Source organism: Chiloscyllium punctatum, chromosome 11 (assembly GCF_047496795.1).
Source record: "Chiloscyllium punctatum isolate Juve2018m chromosome 11, sChiPun1.3, whole genome shotgun sequence".
In the NCBI taxonomy this organism is placed as follows: domain Eukaryota; kingdom Metazoa; phylum Chordata; class Chondrichthyes; order Orectolobiformes; family Hemiscylliidae; genus Chiloscyllium; species Chiloscyllium punctatum.
The window spans coordinates 20,683,459-20,701,925 of record NC_092749.1 but is presented as its reverse complement, the minus strand read 5'-3'; the positions used below and the strand labels follow the sequence as shown (position 1 = coordinate 20,701,925).

General features: G+C 43.2%; 1 protein-coding gene across 8 annotated transcripts in view; it reads left to right on the top strand.

Annotated features, from left to right (window-relative positions):
* Positions 1-18,467, top strand: part of smyd3 (SET and MYND domain containing 3) — a 785,608-nt gene that overhangs the window by 124,324 nt on the left and 642,817 nt on the right. Inside the window, exon 1 of one of the 8 annotated variants that reach the window (XM_072580433.1) lies at positions 5,843-5,861. The exons of the other annotated variants lie outside the window; for them this stretch is intronic. The gene's annotated coding sequence lies outside the window, so the exon portion shown is untranslated. Of the gene's footprint in view, positions 1-5,842; positions 5,862-18,467 lie in introns of those variants that run through there. 8 annotated transcript variants of the gene reach the window in all.

Here is an 18,467-nt window from a genome sequence, read left to right as displayed (position 1 = left end):
CAAGCCACTCAATTGTAGCAAAACATTAAAAGGTCTCAAAAAAGGTATCAAATTGAATAGGCCACCTGGCACTAACCTTGTTAATGACAAATGCAAACTCAGCTCTGTTGATCCTGCAGATTTGTCCTCACCAACATTGGAAGAGCTACTGCAAAGACTGGTAAGGCAACAGCCTGACATGGTTATACTCAGGATCATACCTAACCCCCACTGTCCCAGACAACATCATTGCCATCTGTGGGTTTATTCTGTTCTCCCTACAGAATGGACCCAGCAGATTTGATGGTGGCTCAATTGTGTACAGGTGGAAGGGAGATCTAAGTGGACGCTCTCAACATTGACCATGGGACCCATAAAGTCTCAGGGCATTAGGACAGATCTGAACAAGAAAACCTCCTGACTACCCTATACTGCCCTCACTCAGCTGATAATTATTTTCTCATCCATGTTGAGCACCACCTCGAGGAAACTGAGGGTGGCAAAGGTGCAAAATGTACTCAGGTGGGGGGGAGGGGCTTCGCTGTCCATCTCCAGGAGCGGCTCAGTCATACCATGACGACGTATCAGGAAAAGATGGACAGATTAGGTCCCTTGTCCCTTGAATAAAGGAAGCTAAGGCATGACCGAATCAATATCACTACAATTCTGAAAGGTTTTGGGACATTGGCTCCTGCAAGATTGTCTTCTCTTATGGGGAAGAGCACGAACAGAGGTTATCAACACAAGATCCTCACTTAGAAATCCAAAAGGAAATTGAGGAAAAGAATTTTTGTTCAGAGAAGGGTAAGAATATTTAACTCATTACTACAAGGAGTGATTGATTCAAACGATATGGGTGAATTTAAGGGGGAAGAGGACAAACAAATGCAGAAGGAGGGATTAATTTATTGCGTTAATGGCCTATGCCTAGTTGTCCATGAAAGTGGTGGTGAACTGTAGTTTTGAACTGCTTGAGCCATATGTTATATGGACACCTACACTGCTGTTAGGGAGAAAATTCCAGGATTTTGACCAAGTGAAAGTCAAGCAATAGCTATGTACTTTTGAAGTCAAAGTGGCGTGTGCCTTGGAAGGGAACTTGTTGGTGGTGGTGTTCTCTTGGTGTTTTCCTGCCCTGTCCTTCTAGATGGTGGTGATCATGGTTTTGGAAGATGCTGTCTAAGGACCCTTGGTGTATTTCTCCAGTACATCTGTAGATAAATACACCCCACTGCTCCTGAGCGTCGATGGTGGAGGGAGTGACTGGTTGTAAATGTGGTGCCACTCAAGTGGGCTGCTTTGTCCTGGATGGTGTCAAGCTTCTTGAGTTTTGTTGGGGCTGCACTCATTCAGGAAAGTAGGGAGTGTTCCATCATACTCCTGACTTGTGCCTTGTAGATGGTGGACATGCTTTGATTAGGAAATTGGGAGTCAGGAGGTTAGTCAATCTCTGCAGATTTCCCAGCCTCTAACCTGATTTTCGAGCCATAGTATTCCCATGTGATTTTCTAGTCTATTGTTACCCGCAGCATGTTGAATTTTTTTTTTAAACATGGTGGATCTGGAGAGAGGTAAAAGGAAAATGCAGTTACACTTCTCAGTTCATTCTAATGGCCATACACTAATTGCCATTTGAAGTGTTGGGGATTGATTTTGAGTTAATTTGATCCGATTGTTGGCTTAATTAGCCTTATCCACTCAGTCATTTAGCTCTGTTTTGGATTATGTGAACTAGGCTGTACATCATGGGTTTTGTGGATCAAGATGCTGTGGTTATACCTTTAGGACAATTATAATTCCATCAGGAATATGGAGACAACACTGAGAGAGAGAGAGAGACCCGCAGGCGTGGATTGAGGAGGAACAGTAGCACAATTTGTTGCGAGTTTAGTGTGTTGTATTGATGTCTGTGCTCTCCTGTGCGAAGCAAGTGTCGACAAGCCTGAACCTTTATTTATTTTTGCAACAGGGTAACCTGTTTGGCTAATTTTGGGGAAAAAAAAAGAATTTGGCAGGATCCCAGGAAAGCAGATGTTCTTTCTGTCAGCATCATGCTGGAGGTATTGATTCAGATTTCAGCAAAAAATGATTTGTTTTGATGAGAGCTTTTTAAAAATGCTTTCACATCAGATAGTTGGACGTTCCTATAACCTGAAATCATTTGACCACTTGCTGTGAAGCAGTGATTTTCCAGCTGGGATCTGTGGACCACCTGGATCGGGAACAGGATGTGTGTCGGGCGCAAGAGAAGTGGTGCAGATGAGAAATTTCCAAATTGCTTATAAATGAGATCCATAGAGTTATTATCTCACAGAAAGAAGTTTACTCAACCCATCAAGTCCGTGCCATCCCCTGTAAACAGTCCAATTTGTCCTACACCCATGCTCTATACCCATCATCCTGACATTTCATTGCCGTCAAGTGCCTGTCTAATTTCCTTAAGAAATTGAGTCTCTGCTATATCCACTGTTCTGGGCAATAAGTTCCATGGCATTACCACTCACTGTATAAAAATGTTCTTCCTTTCATCCCTGCTGTGGATCGTATACAAAACCTTAAATTGGTGTAATTTTCTCCTTGAACCAACCGCCATCTTGATCAATTGAGCCAATGAGCTGAGGAGTGGCAGATGGAATTTAATTTGGATAAATGTGAGTTGTTGCATTTTAGTAAAACAAACAAGGGCAGAACTTACACTGTCAATGATGGGATCCTGGGTAGCGTTGTCAAACAGAGACCTAGGGATCCAAGTACATAGTTCTTTGAAAATTGCGTCACAGGTAGACTGTGGTTTACACAATGGCATGCTTGCCTTCATTGCTCAGCCCATTGAGTTGGGACGTCATTTTGAGGTTGTGCAAGATGTTGGTGAGGTCACTTTTGGAGTACTGTGTACAGTTCTGGCGTCACCCTACTATAGGAAGGATATTATTAAATTGGAGAGGGTTCAAAAAAGATTTGCCAGAATGTTTATGGGACTGAAGAGCTTGAACTATAAGAGGCTAGATTGGCTGGGATTTTTTTTTACTGGGGCATAAGACATTGAGAAGTGACCTTACAAAGGTTTATAAAATCATGAGGAGCATAGATACAGTGAATAACAAATGTCTTTTCCCAAGGGTGGAGAGTTCAGAACTAAGGGGCATATTTTTAGGGTGAGAGGAGAAAGATTTGAAAAGGACACGAGGGACAACTTCTTAACAAATAGGGTGGTTTGTATGTGAATGAACTGTCAGAGGAAGTGGCAGATTCAAGTACAGTTAGAACATTTAAAAGGTATTTGACTAGGTACATGAATAGGAAAGGTTTAGAGGGATATGATGGGCCAAATACAGGTAAGTGAGACAAGTTTAATTTGGAAACCTTGGTTGGCATGGTAGAGTTAGACTGCTTCTGTGCTGTATGACTTGATGACTCTCCCCTCTCAATCACCTGAAACTCAGAATTATGTCTTTGGTCATGTGGTAGAATTCTGCTGCAATTAGTAATTTCCTGCAGGAACTTTCTGCTTTGTCTTGGAGTCAATGGAAACACGTGATCCAGAAGGAAGCAATTCAGCCTATCATTCCTGTGTTAGCTCTTTGACAGAGATATCCAATTTGTCACAGTTTCCTTCAACATCCCTTGCAATTCTTTTCCTTCTTCAAGTATGACATTACTGTGACTGTGATGAATTCGGAGGGAGATCGTTAAAATGTCCTACATGTTAAAATGTGAAGAACTTAAAATTGAGTTGTAGCATTTCAAATAACGTGAAGGGTAGTTTGGTTTGTAAAGATTGGAATTATATATTATGCTTAGACATTGCATATGTTGAATATTATGTCAAGTTATGAGATGCTTTAAGTTATAAAAACTGTTTGAATTCACAACTCTCTTTAGATTCTGAGATAAATAACATGTACATCAATGAAATCTGCATCTAACATGTGATGACGATGACAATTTTGAAAAACACTTTAGACCTACAGGCCCCAGTGTCATTTCTTTCTTTACTCGGAGACCTTCCCGTGTGCTGGGAGCAATAGGTTTCAGGATTGAAGACCTGTTTAGGGATTGACTTATTCCTGAGACGTGCCAGCACTGTACCACCTGAATACGGCAGGATTTGGAGGGTGGTGGGGAAGATGAGTGCCAAAGAATCTGGCATCACTGCATCAGAGCTAGCCATTGTTTATGAATTTTTTTCTTGATCAATAAATAGTTTTATTAGGGTAAAGAAATACCACAGCTGTAAAAACAAAGGACAGGTAAAACAAACCTCCAGCCCCTGGGCAACATGTAATAAATGTGTGACAGTTTTAACAAGTAAGCCTACTTTTGCTTAAATTAGCTTTGAAAGTGATTGTTGTGCCTCTGGAACAACATGTAAGATGGAGCGGTTTCAGTCAGTCTCCTTAAAAGGCAAGGCTCTGTGAAGAGGTGATAGAACTGGAAGGAAAAGCTCAGACAACCGAAGGATTGGGAAACAAGAGGAAGCCCTCCAGCAAATTCTGAAGACTGGTACCATTGAACTATTTCCCTAATATTTGCTTCCCCTTCATTCATAACACCAGTGTTTGTCTCTTTGGATGGATCAGGCCTGATTTAAAAGGAGTCAGAATTCGAACTAGCAGGGGTATATGTTGACAGTTCATAGTTGTTTACCTTCAGTTAGAATCTGTTTATTTATGATAAATAGTAATTTTTGTTAAGTATAGAAAACTGATCTGTGTTTTTTGTTCACCTGAGTCAACAGTTAGATAAATTGGGTATTTTGCATGCCAAGGTTAAAAATAAAATCTCCCTTGTGACAATTCTGGGGCTTGATTTCCAGTGCACTTTCAAATGAAGAAAAGCAATGGCAATTGGCAAAAAGTGATGCAGGTTTATACCACTAAAGAGAATGTTAACAATGTTTTTGGTTAGCCCTATTTCTGATCCTTTAAATTGGGATTTTTATGCTACTGCTAGCATCTGTGCGTTTTGTTGTCTAGGATCTGGGATTCCATCAATTCCACCTCCCCTCCTTCCCAGCCTGAGACTTTTGTCACCCCTTTCTTTGACTTGACGTTTATTTTCACTTGCTTTCTGCTTCTGCTGTGACAAGCCTTGGAACGGCTTTCCGTCTTTGTGACAGGAACTGTATCAATGCAAGTTGCTGCTCCTAGGATGTGTGTAATGCTGTACCAACACAATTTCTGTTGGCCAGACTGGGAATAAGTGGCAGATTCCCTTTTCCTTAGGGTTAGTTTGATTTTTGAAATTTTCATAGTTTGATTTTATACTGGTACTGTTCCAGACGTTTGTCATGATTAATTTTTACAATTTGCCATGATGGGACTTGACCTTTAGGGGTTAGTCTGGCAGTGTAAACATGAAGAGAGAGAGCACAAGAGGTACCCATCATTTGTTCAGGTTATGTTTTCAGAAAGGACAACATGCGAAACACTCGGTTCTGCTCGTTCATTTAACTTAGCTTTGGAGTTTTGGCAAATGAGATGGTGGAAGGCTGCGATGTGGAAAGTTGAATTCTTCATATTGTGGTAGAATGGTGAAAAAATCGATTAATGTCACCAAGAATTAACCAACACCCTGTGGGACAGTGTGCGGGAGCACAGATTTCAAGATTATTTTCGTTGGATAGGTATATACTCTCTGTGTTGTCAGTCAACCAGCTGTTTTAGGAATGTATTGTATGCATTGACATCCAGTCTGCACTTGTGTGTACTTTAAAAAGAAAAACAGAAACTCTCTGGAGAATTTCTAAGATATCATGAGGAAGCTGTAAGTTCAAGCTTGAGGTTTTGTAATGTGCATCTTGTGTTGGTGTTATGAGTGACCTACGACCTATCATGGCTGAGATCTCAAGTTGATGTTATCGTGTCAATCATGAGGCACAGGTAAGGAGCCTGCGTCACTAGTTTTAATGCAGTCCTGATGCGTAAATCTGCACAAACATGTCACTGATGAACAGATTTGAATCTTTTAGATAGAACATTATGTGATGGAGATCCGTCTGAAGATGAGCAATGTGCACAGTTGGCTGCTCTTAGTCACGCATTGCAAAACTATACTGGTTGTTTTCAATTTTAATTCCATCACTTCTGCCCTCTTCTGCATGTCTCTCCGCTATTATTCTTGTTAAAAGCATAGGATCTATTGTTGGCCAGTTAACCCCCACAAACCTTTTCTGGTCCATTCAACGAGATCAAGGCTGACCTCTGCCCTAACTCTGCATATCCACCTTTGCCTTGTATCTTTTTATACCTTCGATGAACAGAAATATCCCTGTTGCAGATTTCAAATGAACTGATCCAGCATCAACTGCTGTTGTGGAAAAGGCTTCCAAATTTATCTGAAAGAGTATTTCCTGACTTTGTCTTGAATATTTCAAGACAGGGCCGGTTAGCTCAGCTGGCTGGATGGCTGATTAGCACTGCAGAGTGACAGCAACAGCGCAGGTTCAATTCCCAAACTGGCTGTGATCATCATCAAGGACTGGCCTTTGGAACTTCACCTTTTGTCTGAGGCATGGTGACCCTCAAATTAAACTACCACTGGTTGCATTTCCCTAATGAGAGAATGGTCCTTTGGGACTGTGGCAACATTATATTATTTCATCAATGGTCTTAGGCTCTGCACCCATTTGCAATAGTTTTCAACGTGGACTGTCTCTTTGGATAGAAAGAGTTAACCTTTCAGGTCAATGTCCCTTCAGCAGAACTGAAAGATGATGGCAATGAAATATATTTGACATCAGTGGAAAAGGTGGGGGAAGGGGCAGAAGGAACCAAAAAGAAAGTTTAAAGCAGGAATGATTAAATGACTAAGTATTTCATGTTGCGCAAGCCAAAAGGAGTGATAATGGGTAAAGTAGAGAAAGAAAATGATGTGCATAGATGAGATGACAGCTGCCTAAGTGCAAAATATAGGGATATTGAAAGAATTCAGGACAAACTAAGTGAGCCAAAAAGATGGTGGATGTGTAGGTAATGATCTAAAATTGTTGAACTCTGTGTTGAGCTCAGAAAGCTGCGTGGAAAGATGAGGTGCTCTTCCACAAGCGCACATTGGGATTGGAAGGGTTATTGACTTGGAACATTAATTTTGTTTCTGTCTCCAGCCAGACACTGAATATTTCCAGCACTTGCTGTTTTTGTAGCATTTGCAATTATTTTTGCATTGAGTTGGTTTTGAGGAGATGGGGTTCCACGTGCAGCTGTCTCTTTGTTGATTTCTGCAGATGGTTATACCTCTTGCTTGAGGCTAGACAGTCAACACAGATCCTTCAGAGCTGTTCTAACTACTTAAAAAGGTTTATTTTTATGGTGCTTAATTACCCCTCTATGTGATCTTAACAGTGCAAAAATATGTTTGTTTATTAAGCAAGTTTATGTCTTTGAGGTATTTGTCTGGTGGAGAATGTTTTGGAAGTTCACTAGTGTTCACCACTTACTCCAGCTATAGAATGGCTAAATTGCCATGGACGACTGTGTGTCTTGATTTTGGAATGCAATGAGCTTCTAACAACCTTTTGTACAAATCAGTAGGAGTGGAGGAGTGAAAATGTTATCAAATTGCAGTGTAAGAATTTGCAATGCATGATCTTGTCAGTACATTGACCTGACTGTTCACTGTGGTTGAATGCAACGTTGTTTGTTTGAGGAAATAGAAATGGTCTCCACAAAAAACTTGGAAATTGTATTGAAGAGACATTGCTTAGTCACAATGGAACATTCTTTCAGGCATTGGTTAAAAATGTTGCAATCCTGATTTAGAGAGTCATAGGGTCTGTTTCCATGCTGTATGACTCTGTGATCCAATCAGTCCATGCTGACAATATTCCCAAACTAAACTAGTCTCACGTACCTGGTGAAAATGAACATTTAGGAGAGAGTGAGGACTGCAGATGCTGGAGATCAGAGCTGAAAAATGTATTGCTGGAAAAGCGCAGCAGGTTAGGCAGCATCCAAGGAACAGGAGAATCAACGTTTTGGGCATAAGCCTTTCTTCAGGAATGAGGAAGGCGTGCCAAGCAGGCTAAGATAAAAGGTAGGGAGGAGAGACTTGGGGGAGGGGAGTTGGGAATACGATAGGTGGAAGGAGGTTAAGGTGAGGGTGATAGGCTGGAGAGGGGGTGGGGGCGGAGAGGTCAGGAAGGAGATTGCAGGTCAAGAAAGCGGTGATGAGTCAGAGGGTTGGGACTAAGATAAGATGGGGGGAGGGGAAATGAGGAAGCTGGAGAAATCTGTATTCGTCCCTTGTGGTTGGAGGGTTCCTAGGCGGAAGATGAGGCACTCTTCCTCCAGGCGTCGTGTTGCCATGGTCTGGCGATGGAGGAGGCCAAGGACCTGCATGTCCTTGGTGGAGTGGGAGGGGGAGTTGAAGTGTTGAGCCACGGGGTGGTTGGGTTGGTTGGTCCGGGTGTCCCAGAGGTGTTCTCTGAAACGTTCCCCAAGTAGGCGGCCTGTCTCCCCAATGTAGAGGACGCCACATCGGGTGCAGCGGATGCAATAAATGATGTGTGTGGAGGTGAAGGTGAATTTGTGACGGATATGGAAAGATCCCTTGGGGCCTTGGAGGGAAGTGAGGGGGGGAGGTGTGGGCGCAAGTTTTGCATTTCTTGCGGTTGCAGGGGAAGGTGCCAGGAGTGGAGGATGGGTTGGTGGGGGGTGTGAACCTGACGAGGGAGTCACGGAGGGAGTGGTCTTTCCGGAACGCTGATAGGGGAGGGGAGGGAAATATATCCTTGGTGGTGGGGTCTGTTTGGAGGTGGCGGAAATGACAAAGGATGATATGATGTATCTGGAGGTTGGTGGGGCGGTAGGTGAGGGCCAGTGGGGTTCTGACCTGGTGGCGATTGGAGGGGCAGGGTTCAAGGGTGGAGGAAATGCAGTGGAGAGCATCGTCAACCACGTCTGAGGGGAAATTGCGGTTGGGAGGTGGGGTCATGGTCAAGTGGGCAGTAGGAGGAGGCAATTTCCCCTCAGACGTGGTTGACGATGTTCTCCACCACATCTCCTCCACTTCCCCACCAGATACATCGTATCATCCTTCGTCAGGTCCACACCTGACGAATGCAAAACTTGCGCCCACATCTCCCCCCTCACTTCCCTCCAAGGCCCCAAGGGATCCTTCCATATCCGTCACAAATTCACCTGCACGTCCACACACATCATTTGCTGCATCCACTGCACCCGATGTGGCCTCCTCTACATTGGGGATACAGGAGCTACTTGCGGAATGTTTCAGAGAACACCTCTGGGACACCCGCACCAACCAACCCAACCGCCCTGTGGCTGAACACTTTAACTCCCACTCCGCCAAGGACATGCAGGTCCTTGGCCTCCTCCATCGCCAGACCATGGCAACATGACGTCTGGAGGAAGAGTGCCTCATCTTCCGCCTAGGAACCCTCCAACCACAAGGGATGAATACAGATTTCTCCAGCTTCCTCATTTCCCCTCCCCCCACCTTATCTCAGTCCCAACCCTCAGACTCAGCACCGCCTTCTTGACCTGCAATCTTCTTCCTGACCTTTCTGCCCACACTCCCTCTCCGGCTTAACCTCCTTCCACCTGTCACATTCCCAATGCCCCTCCCCCAAGTCCCTCCTCCCTACCTTTTATCTCAGCCCGCTTGGCATACCTTCCTCATTCCCGAAGAAGGGCTTATGCCCGAAACGTTGATTCCCCTGCTCCTTGGTTGCTGCCTGACCTACTGCGTTTTTCCAGCAACACATTTTTCAGCGAAAATGAACATTTGACAATTTTATATTTCTCGATTTTATATTTTGTTTAGTATTTTTATGTCGCTCATTGACTATAGGAGTTGTACAGGACATTGGGGAGGCCTGTTCTGGAGTACTGTGTACAGATACGGTCACCCTGGTGAAGAGCTAATGCCTGAAACATTAACACTTCTACTGCATGGATGCTGCCTGACCTGCTGAGCTTGTCCAGCACCACACGTTTCTACACTGTAGGAAGACTATTATTAAACTGGTGGGAATTCATAGAACATAGAACATAGAACATAGAACAATACAGCACAGAACAGGCCCTTCGGCCCACGATGTTGTGCCGAACTTCTATCCTAGATTAAGCACCCATCCATGTACCTATCCAAATGCCGCTTAAAGGTCGCCAATGATTCTGACTCTACCACTCCCTCGGGCAGCGCATTCCATGCCCCCACCACTCTCTGGGTAAAGAACCCACCCCTGACATCTCCCCTATACCTTCCACCCTTCACCTTAAATTTATGTCCCCTTGTAACACTCTGTTGTACCCGGGGAAAAAGTTTCTGACTGTCTACTCTAAATTCAGAAAAGATTTACCAGGATGTTGCTGAAAATGGAGTGTTTGAGATATGAAAATGAACTGGAAAGACTGGGACTTTGTCACTGCAGCATCGGAGGTTGAAGGGTGACCTTAATAAGGTTTATAAAATGTTGAGGGACATAGATAAGATGTATGACCAGGGTCTTTTTCCTTAGGGCGGTGTATTTTTAAGGTGAGAGAAGATGTAAAAGGGACATGAATGGCAACTTTGTCACGCAGAGAATAGTTTGTGTGTGCAATGAACTGCCAGAGGAAGTGGAGGATGCAGTTACAGTTCCAATATTTAAAAGACATTTGGACAGGTACACAAATAGGAAAGATTTGGAGGGATTTGGGCTAAACGCAGGCAGGTGGGACTAGTTCAGTTTGGGAACATGGTCATGGACTAGTTGGACTGAAGCTGAACAATGTGTTGCTGGAAAAGCGCAGCAGGTCAGGCAGCATCCAAGGAGCAGGAGAATCAATGTTTCGGGCATGAGCCCTTCTTCAGGAATCTGCCCGAAACGTCGATTCTCCTGCTCCTTGGATGTTGCCTTACCTGCTGCGCTTTTCCAGCAACACGTTTTCAGCTCTGATCTCCAGCATCTGCAGTCCTCACTTTCTCCTAGTTGGACTGAAGGGTCTGTTTCCATGTTGTATAACTCTATGACTATAAATTGAAATTAGCATCCGGCTCATACAAAGAGACATTCTGGTGTACAATATATCGATTATGGCAAATGGCAGAAGAGAAGGTTATGCTAAACATTGGAATGGAATTTGACAATTGAAAGAGAATGTTTCCCAAATTGTTGCTTGATTCTACTTTTCTTGGGGAAGGCTACTGCAGTCTTGCAGTAATTGCAGGATTCCTTATCTGCCTAACTTTGACACCCTATGCAGGGACATTTGGATATTGGGTAAGGTTTGTTTTTTGGATCACGTGTAAAATATAAGAAGCATGGAGGGAATTTGAGTTAGCGGGGAAGGTATTGAATTCAAAATTTCAGAAGAATCACTTGACCTCTGATTTATGGAAGAAAACATCACAGAAAATGTTTTGTTCGGCAGATTCAATCAGAAAGGAATTTCTTAAGCACCTGAAGGGAAAGGTGTTCAAAATCAGGACGACTGTGGACAGGTGAAATTGCAAGAAATATTTGTAGAAGGGTTAGAAACCAGAAGACACCATTTAGTCTAATTATTAAAAGAATTAGTGGAGACATGAGGAAGAGCTATATTGCAATGTATAGTTCAGAATCTGGGATTTCTGTATGTGTTAGGCAGGATTCAAAAGAGATTTGGATAATTACGTGGATGGAAAATATGTGTAGGACTTTAGGGAAAAGTGAGGAATTAATACCTCTAATTAATGACCTTGTTGGGAGTAGGAAAGCTGAATCTGTGGCCTCCTGGCAGAGGTGGATCCTCATTCAGAAGTACTAGGTGTCTGATCCTGGAATTCAGCATTGGGAAGGATGAGGGGACTGGTATCCTGAGAGCCACAGCGTGGAGTTGCTGCTGACCCCTCCTCCTTCATGATTCTCCTCCTGCCATCATTCACCCATTACCTTTGGCCAAGTGATGATACTCTACCTCAGGTGATGTCGTCCCATCAGCCAGCACCACTTCCCTGGTGGTACTGGTTTTTAGTGGACTGCTAGCTTCTGGCAGCTATTGATGGGCAGGATTTGATTTGATTTGTTACTGTCACATGTACCGAGATACAGTGAAAAGTATTGTCTTGCAGGCTTTACAGACAGATCATACTGACTTTGACGCCTGGATGAGTCCCTAATCCATGGGGAAGGCAAGCCAGTGGTGGCTTGTCAGCTGCTTGTGTGGAAAACAATGGGCCTTCCCTAACACAAGCAATGAAGAGCTTGTCATATTCATGATAACAGTCTAATCATCAATCGCGCATCAGGGATTGAAAACCACGTGGGTTAGTTTATTTAAAGTATTGCAGCAAGTCAACTGATTTTTCTGTGCAGCATGCCGCATACCTTATGTTCTTTTGGCTAAGACTGAATTACATGGAGTTTTTTGGACAGTTTTTCATTGTGAGGATTAGCAAGTTTTTTTCACCGTACCTTGGTAAGCTCACTACATCAGTTATTTACCACACTCCTACGCCTCTCTCATCAAATTTCCACCCATTTTACCACACACTGTTCCATGAGCAAGTCGTCAATCAGTGGATGTCCGTTGAATGAACAGCATATCTTGTCCCCACGCCATCTTTGGGAGGCAACTGTACATTGAGTTGAATTTAATTGAATTTATTGTCACAAACACCGAGGGACAGTGAAAAGCTTTGTCTTGCGAGCAATACAGGCAGATGACAGAGTTAAGTAAGTAATAGGTAAATAGCAGCAAAAACAAAAACACAGATACAGGTGAATGTTAAGAGTTTGTGAGTCCATTCAATATTCTAACAACAGTAGGGTAGAAACTGTTTTGAACAGGCTGGTGTGGTGTTCATCTTCTGTACTTTCTCCCCGATGGTAGAGGTTGTAGAACACATTGCCAGGCTGGGATGGATCTTTAAGAATGCTGGCGGCCTTTCCTTGACAGCGGGCCTGGTAGATGGATTCTATAGATGGGAGGTTGGTCTTTATGATTGTGATTGTCCGGGCCGAGTTCACCACTCTCTGTAACCATCTCCGATCTTGAATGGTACAGTTACCATACCAGGTAGTGATACATCCAGACAGGATGCTCTCAATGGCGCACCTATAAACGCTGGCAAGGCTATTTGCTGTCTGGACGAGCGTTGGCAATCTGACATCGCCTCTCACTGGTAATGTTGTGGCACAACATCTGCAAAGCCACACTGCCCACAGCACGTGGCTCACACTCCCTCATACAACCCTATCCTCTCCCCCTGGTCACTGTTTAACCACCAGGTGGCAGGCTTTACCTCATCCCTTGCACCATCCCGTCTGAACGTCCAGAGCTGAAATTAGTCACAATCTTATTGAAAGGACTGTGTGCGTGGATTTATTTACAGTTCTGTCCCACAGCAATGCTAAGGGACTTTGAGGATCTGGGGCAAAGTTCCACACTCATGTGGGATGAAACATTGAAGCGTTTTGTTTTTGATGATCAATATTTTTGTGTTTGACCCATTGTGTGACAGAAGCGGGAGACAGTGACCAGTCATCCAGAGGCCCAGGCCCATGAGTTCAAATCCAACCACGGCAGCTGGTGGAACATAATAATTTAATTAATAAGAATCTGGAATTTAAAGTTAGTCTCTTTAATGGTAACTACAAAACAATCATCAATTTTAATTAAAATCCATCTGGTTCACTAATGTCCTTTTTAGGGCAGGAAATCAACCATCTTCACCCAATTCTGGTTTTCACGTGACTCTAGATCCACAGCAATGCGCTGAACACTTAACTGCCCTCTGACATTGGGGTGAGTATCATTCCAAAAGGAGGTTTTACCTGACTCACTCAGCATTAATTCAGCTATCTCCTGTAACAAAGGAACAGGGTGTGCATATTGTGGGATTGAATTGCATTTAATTGTAAGTATCTATTGTGGCCAAACATTGCATTTCTTAAGCACAGTGGTAATTTGGCTAACATTAAGTGTTTATATCAGAAAGGAACATGTTTTCCATCGAGTGATCTAACTTTAAGGTAGAGCATGGCTACAAAGAAAAGTTGAGTCGGATCACTGTCAACAATGCATCCCTCCCTTGTGAGCTCAATGCATTTTCTGCTCGTTTTCAACGGAAGGTCAGTGAAATGATGTCACCTGCCACAACAGCCCTTGGGTGCACATGTACCCTGAGTTACTGCCACTGATGTTAGATTGGTCTTCTTGAGAGTGAACCCTTTGAAATTGACTGACCTGGATGGAATCCCCAGCCTTGCACTCAGATCCTGTGTGGACCAGCTGATGGGAGTATTCGCTGACATCCTTAACCTCTTCTTACTGCGATGTGAGGTTCCCACCCGTTTCAAGAAGAGCACTAACATTTCTGTGCCAATGAAAAATCAGGCAATGAGTCTTAATGACTACTGCCTGGTGGCTCTGACATTCATCATTATGAAGTGTTTTGAGAGGTTAATAATGGTACATACCAACTTCAGCCTGCCTTGATCCACTGCAATCTGCTACTGTCACAATAAATCCAAGGCAGACGCCATCTCCCTGGCCCAACATTCATCCCTGAAACATCTGGATAGCAAGGACACCTATGTCAAAATTCTATTTATTGACCTTAGCTCTGCCTTCAGTACCATATTTCCAACCAAATTCGCCTCCAAACTGCGAGACCTAGAACTCTGCTCACCCATCTGCAACTGGATCCTTAACTTCCTGACCCATAGACTGCAATCAGTAAGAATATGCGACAACACCTCCTCCACAATCCTCAACACCAGGGCCACTCGAGGCTGCGTACTCAGCCCCTTAGAATGCTCCTTATATATTCAGGACTGTGGCCGAATTCAGCCACTTACAAATTTACTGATGACACCCCCCCGTAATGGGTCAGATCTTAAACAACAATGAAACAGTGTGCAGGAAAGTGATAGAGAGCTTTGTGGCATGATGTAAAGACAACAATCTTTCCCAGGAGCTGGTCATTGACTTCAGGAAGTGAAGTGGAGGACACCCCCATCTGTGTCAATGGTGCTGAGGTGGAGGTGGTCGAGGGCTTCAAGTTCCGAGGAATAAATATCACCAACAATTTATCCTGGTCCATCCAGGTCGACATTACAGTCAAGAAAACATGGTGATATCTCTACTTCCTCAAAGGGCTAAGGAAATTCAGCATGTTCGCAATGACTCTTACCAATTTTTATAGATACACCATAGAAAGCATCCTGTCCGGATGTATCACAGCTTTGTATGGCTACTGCTTTGCCCAAGACTGCAAGAAATTACAGACAGTTGTGAACACAGCCCAGTCTGCCATGAAAACCAGACTTCCTTCCACTGACTCCATCTATCCTTCCTGCTGCATGGGGAAAGCAACCAACATAATCACAGACCCCTCCCACCCCTGTTATACTCTCTTCCACCCTCTTCCATTGGGCAGAAGACACAAAAGTTTGAAAACACAGACCAACAGATTCAAGAGCAGCTTCTTTTCCATTGTTATCAGTCTTATGAACAGACCTCTTATATACTTTCTCTGCACCTTCTCTATAGCTGTAACACTATATTCTGCATTCTGTTCTATTACCCCAACGTACTTATGTAAGGTATGATTTGTCTGGATAGTACACATAACAGTACTTTCCATTATATCTCAGTACATGTGACAATAATAAATCAATTCAATTTGAAATCTCAGTACCCTTGTGAGACATTGTATGATAAAGTGATGATGACATCAACATATAGAGTCATAGAGTCATAGAGATGTAATAGCATGGAAACAGACCCTTCAGTCCAACTCGTCCATGCTGACCAGATATCCTAACCCAATCTAGTCCCACCTGCCAGCACCTGGCCTATATCCCCCCAAACTCTTCCTATTCATATACCCATCCAGGTGCCTTTTAAATGTTGCCATTGTACTAGCCTCTACCACTTCCTCTGGCAACTCATTCTGTACATGTACCACCTTCTGAGTGAAAAAGTTGCCCCTTAGGTCTCTTTTATATCTTTCCCCTCTCACCCTAAACCTATGCCCTCTAGTTCTGGACTCCCCCACCCCAGGGAAAAGACTTTGTCTGTTTATCCTATCCATGCCCCTCATGATTTTGTAAACCTCTATAAGGTCACCCCTCAGCCTCTGACACTCCAGGGAAAACAGCCCTAGCCTGTTCGACCTCTCCCTATAGCTCAAATCCTCCAACCCTGGCAACATCCTTGCAAATATTTTCTGAACCCTTTCAAGTTTCACAGCATCCTTCCAACAAGAAAGAGACCAGAATTGCACACAGTATTCCAAAAGTGGCCTAACCAATGGCCTGTACAGCCGCAACATGACCTCCCAACTCCTGTACTCAATACTCTGACCAATAAAGGAAAGCATACCTTCTTCACTATCCTATCTACTTGCAATTCCACTTTCAAGGAGCTATGAACCTGCACTCCAAGGTTTCTTTGTTCAGCCACACTCCCGAGGACCTTACCATTAAGTTATATGTTCTGCTAAGATTTGCTTTCCCAAAATGCAGCACCTCACATTTATCTAAATTAAATCCATTTGCTACTTCTCAGCCCATTGGCCCATCTGATCAAGATCCTGTTGTAATCTGAGATAACTTCTTCACTGTCCACTACACCTCCAATTTTAGTGTCATCAGCAAACTTACTAACTGTACCTCTTATGCTCACATCCAAATCATTTATATAAATGATGAAAAGTAGTGGACCCCGCAGCGATCTTTGTGGCACTCCATTGGTCACAGGCCTCCAGTCTGAAAAACAACCCTCCACCACCACCCTCTGTCTTCTACCTTTGAGCCAATTCTGTATCCAAATGGCTAGTCCTCCTTGTATTCCATGAGATCTAACCTTGCTCACCCGTCTCCCATGGGGAACTTTGTCGAACACCTTACTGAAGTCCATATAGATCACATCTACCGCTCTGCCCTCATCAATCCTTTTTGGTATTTCAAAAAACTCAATCAAGTTTGTGAGACATGATTTCTCACACACAAAGCCATGTTGACTATCCCTAATCAGTTCTTGCCTTTCCAAATACATGTACATCCTGTCCCTCAGGATGTCCCTCAGTATATCTCTGGAAGATACACTGACCATGAGACATGACATAATGCACAGCAATGTGATTGACTCTTAACTGCTATTTAACATAGCTGAACAAGTCCCTTAGTTCCAGGTTCAATTCAGGATTGAGTGACAACTGGTGGTCTTGCCACAGACACAGTCACATGCAAATATACACATGTATGCACAAACACACACATGAATACACATACTCATAGGCTCACACGTGTGCAGTCATGTACACGCACACACACACATATACATATGTACACACATGCAAAGAATTACACATGCACACATACACGTACAGACAGACACACTGATGGACACAGACACACACATACTCACACCCTGAGAGTATAAAAGAAAAACAGATTGTTTAAATTGGGTGTTTTCTAGTAACCAGTGAAGGACATTTGGTCCATTGGTCCTATACCATTTCTTAGATGTCCAGTTCCCCCAATTATTTTCTCAACATCTTATACGTTTTCCTTTGTAAATTATTTATCTAGTTATTTTTGAAGGTTACTATAGAATCTGCTTCCACTCCCCAATCCTGCAGCTTGTTCTGGAGCATGATAGTTTGCTGCAATGAAAATAGTCTCCTCATCTCCCCTCCAGCTCCTTTTCTAATTACTTTCAATTTTTGCAAAGCCAGACATTTTAAAAAAAAGAAATGCAGGAGACCTAAATGAAAATCTGTTTCACAAGAGAAAATAAGTGGTAATAAGAATGAAGTACTTCAGTGGTCTGAAGGGTTTAATTAAAACTCTGTTCTCTCTCATTTCTGTGTTTTGGTTAATAGCCACTGCTGCTGTTTACTACATAAAGCAAACCATTTTCTGATGTGACCTGGAAACATCTGGGATAAATTACATGCGATTCAGTTTTAATTTGAAACAAAAATGGGTATCCGTAGTCATAGGGAACAAGGTTTTTAAAAGAATGCACATCAGTAGTCAGTCGACACCTGACTAAATTGCTGGCCTGATTAGGCAGTCTCCAGGGTAATGTGTTTGTGTACCATTTCACACACAAACTGGTAATTTAATCACAGTCCTACATTCACGTGCTAACTGACTGAACTTCAACATGCATTCACAAGGCTGTCAAATGATGTCAGTGGTTCCATGATGGAAGTGATTGTTTGCACCATCAGATTTTTTTAAAACATAGCTTGATAGAATTTAATTCATCTACCATTATAAAATGAATCTTTATTTCCCCCTCCCCCAGCTCTGTAGTGAATACATATTCATATTGGGCACAGGTGGGAAGGCCGACAGTGAATCTGTATGTCTGTCTAGATGCTCTAACAGTATAAATTATTTTATGTTTAACTGTGATGTGGAGGTGCCAGTGTTGAACTGGGTTGGACAAGGTCAAAAATCACAACACCAGGTATAGTCCAACGGTTTATTTGAAAATATTAGCTCTCGGAGCGCTGCTCCTTCAGCAAGGCAGCAGCACTCCAAA